We start from the raw sequence: 3,868 nt of genomic DNA, 5'->3' as shown, positions 1-3,868 counted from the left end.
CATGCATCTAACCTAGGCTTAGTCAAGATGTATGTCAATGGATTATTATCTGTCCAGACTGTGAAACATCGCCCTTTCAACCAGTGGCTAAACTTGTCACAGACCGCCCATTTAAGAGCAAGAAACTCCAGCCGATGTGCTGGATAGTTCAGCTGGGAGTGTGAGAGTGTCTTGCTGGCAAACACCACTGGTCTGGCGATCTTTCCATCAGGAGGCAGCTGCAAAAGGACGGCTCCTAGGCCATCAAAGGAAGTGTCAACTGCGTGGATGAATGGTGCATTAAGTCTGGATGGGCTAATGTGACACTGTGTACAAGCTCATGTTTCAGGGTTCTGAATGCTTCTCTGCACTCATCAGTCCAGTCAGTTGGAGACAGTTTCACATGGCCTTTTTTGAACTTTGGTTTGTGGCCTCTCCCTCTTTTGTGTGTTGCGACAGGCTCAGCCACAAGGCTGAACAGTGGCTTAGCTTTAGCAGAACATCTCTCCATAAAATGATGGTAGTAGAGAACCATACCTAAGAAGGATCTGATTTTCCTAGCACATGGTGTTTCTCCATCAGACTCCATCAGGTCAGCCTCCTGCACATCATTTATAGCCTGCACTTTACTCGGGTCTGTCTTAACACCATCCCCACATATGATGTGTCCCAGGAACTTGACGGACCGGCAAAGAAAGTGACACTTTTTAGGCGAGAGCTTCAAGTTGTTGGCAGCGGCGTGAGAAAACCATTTGCAGACGCTCAAGTGCAACCTGTTCAGATAGAGCATAAACCATAAGCTCATCCAGGTAGCATAGCAGGCTTGTGAAGTTCTCATCGCCAAAGATGGACATCATCATGCGCATAAAAGTGGCAGGACTTTTCGTCAGGCCCTGGGGCATCCTGTTATATTCATGGAGACCAAATGGGAAGGAGAGCGCTGTGTATTTTTTGTCGTCCTCATGCAGTCTGACATTGTAGAACCCTGATGTGAGGTCCGTTGTGGAGAAGAACACATTGCCACCAAGTGCAGCGAGGGCGTCTGTCTGATGAGGCAACGGGTGTGCGTCTTTAATCGTTCTTGCGTTGAACCACCTGAAGTCATTGCAGATCCGAAGATTACCATTCAGCTTGACAACCAGGACGAGGGGAGATGCATATTCGCTCTGAGATTTACGAATTATCCCCGATTCCTCCATGTCATTCAGAGCGGTCCGGAGCTTGTCATAATGGCATGGTGGGACCCGCCTGTATGAAAGTCTGAAGGGCTTATCATCCACTAGGCGGATTCTGTGGACAAAATCTGTTGCCTCACCACAGTCCATTTTGTGCTTTGAGAAGATGGGCTCATACTGCTCAATGATCCGCAGCAGTTTATCTTTCCACTCAGGGGAGACTTCATAAGACGAGAGGTCCAAATCCTGTAGGAAGACAGGGGGGACACATCTGCAACCTTTGCATTCCTTTTAAGGGTGAGTGGCTTGTCAGTAGGATTTACTATTTTGACCGGGACCCAGCCATCTCCCCATAAGGAAGTGACAACTCTCCCCACCAGAATTTGTGCAGGTCTGGTCTTGGACTGGGTGGGTTCAATGATGACTGTACTCCCCACCGCAGAGACATCAGATGCAGGCAGTTTAGCCCACACCAAATGTTCAGACATGGGCCGTAGAGTGACACATCTTTTGAGTTTAGCCGTGCCGATTCTGCTTGGCATTGCTCCGCCTTCCAATTCATCCGAGCAGGACAGCAGGGACACTAAATGGGGCAAATCATCCTGAGCACTATTCACTGGAGGTGTGATGTTTTGGCCACTAACAGTCTCTTTCATCTGTGAAATGAGCCACTTGATGGCATTGCTGGCGAGAATCATGTCATCAGATTGGCCTGGCACAACTAGAACAGGAATTATCACCTTATAGCCATAAAGTGATGTGGTGAGGTCATACATGGCGGAAGATGTGACAAGGTGACCCCCACAACCAACAATGACAAAGTCCTCAGCTGATTTTCTTTCAATGTTAGGGATAGACTGTGAAAGTTTTGTGTCAGCTGTCTCACTTATAGTGCATGCCATAGATCCACTGTCCACTAATGCTCTGAGAACATGCCCACCATCAGTAGTCACATCTGTGTAGAATAGTCAGTCTTTGAGAGTTTTTGCAGGCCTTGCACAATCAGTGTTTTTTGTGATGGCACTATGCTGCTGTAGGTGTGATACAATGTTTCATAATCGTTGATGTCTGACAAATCCATTGTGGGAGGCTCACTCATTTGATCTGCGCTGTCCTCCCCTGCACGCAGATCATTCAGTTTCCCTGCTGACCATGTAGAGGAGGACATCTCCCCTCTGGGCAGTTGCGTCTTGGATGGCCAGGTAAGTGACACAGGAAACACAGTCTGTTCTCTCGACAGTGTGTAAGGGTAGAGTGAGAGCTGTCTTTACATATGGAACATGGCATGTCATTTAAACCCTCAATTTTTGGAAGCCTGTTGCTGGTATATGGCTTTTTATTGGCTTTAGCATAACCTGGGCCCTGAAGCAACACTTTCTCTAGCATTCCAATCAACCTCTCTAGAGCAGAGGTGTGTGACTCAGGTTTCTTCTGTTCTTTCTTCTGAAACTAAAGCAGCATTAGGATTAACCTCAACTTTATTCACATTGATTCTGCTACTTCTCTCAGTAGAAGACCTGAGTCCCTTCTCTAAATGGTATTCATCTAACACTTCCTGAACCTCACAAGCTGACCATTTATCAGTTGTCTTGGACCTAAAGGTAAGAGCTAAATCTTTACAGGGGCAGTGTCTGATGAACATACGTGTGATTTCAACACTGGGGTTGTCAAACATCTTACCCTGCTCTTTAAGACAACTTGCAGCAACTTCAGCGGCTCTGTTCAGTCTAAGCCAGTACTCATGTGGATCCTCATGTTCTTTTGGCAGGGTGGAATAAAAGTCAGCTAGGGGCACAGAGGAGCACTGAAAGGAGCTGAAATGTTTGCGCAGGAGCCCATAGATGGCCTGTGGGTTATGCTGGACATCAATCTCACCGTTTCTTATTCCTAATCTCACCACATCCTTTGCTCTGCCTCTCAGGTGGATGAGAATTTCCTCAGCCTGATTTTCCAGTTGAACACCGCTTTTTCTGATGTAAGTCTTCATTAATTCCTCCCATTCATCAACAGCCAGCGTATCCAAACTCTCCCCTCGGAACACAGGTGGGTCTTTGACTTTTCTCTGAGTAACCAGCTGGACTTGGGAGAGATCCAGTGTGCCGCTGGAGAGGGAGTCTTTTTTATTGCATGTTTCTTCATGACTTGTATGCGCCGCAGCTGTAGTGCTAGATGTGTTCAGGTGTAACAAAATGCTATCAGCTAGCTGCTGCCCTATCTGCTGCACAATAGTGCTCATTTGGTCAACTAGTCTCCCATCATCAAGAGGAGGGTTTGGAACTGATGTGCTAGCGCACTGTGGTGGATGTAACTCGACTATAAGCTGACTGTGAGGTGGCACTACATCCCTATCTCTGAAAGGACTGTGTACATAATCCTCCTCAAAAGCTGCTTTATCCCCCACCTCATGGTCACCCAGTGAAAATGGGACAGGTGTGCTACGTAACCCTCTACCCCTACCAATACTAAGAGGAGTCATATCAGAGGTGCCAAATTTGCTGAGACTCATACTTGATAGCAAAATTCACACTCAGATAAGATTACATCAAATAAATCTTGAGGGAATATGGCTGTTATTAACTAAATAAACCTGACAGTCAAACACACTGAAGAAAGAAATGCAGCTCCAAAACGATGCAGTGGCGAGGAGACATCCGCCCGGTCCGGTATAGTCATAGACGAGTCTTCTGTTCAATGAATCTCTGGAGCTGGTCAGG

The sequence above is a fragment of the Morone saxatilis genome, unplaced genomic scaffold (genome assembly GCF_004916995.1).
Source record: "Morone saxatilis isolate NCDOM2014 unplaced genomic scaffold, NCSU_SB_2.0 Contig4, whole genome shotgun sequence".
NCBI lineage: Eukaryota > Metazoa > Chordata > Actinopteri > Moronidae > Morone > Morone saxatilis.
This window is presented reverse-complemented; position numbering follows the sequence as displayed.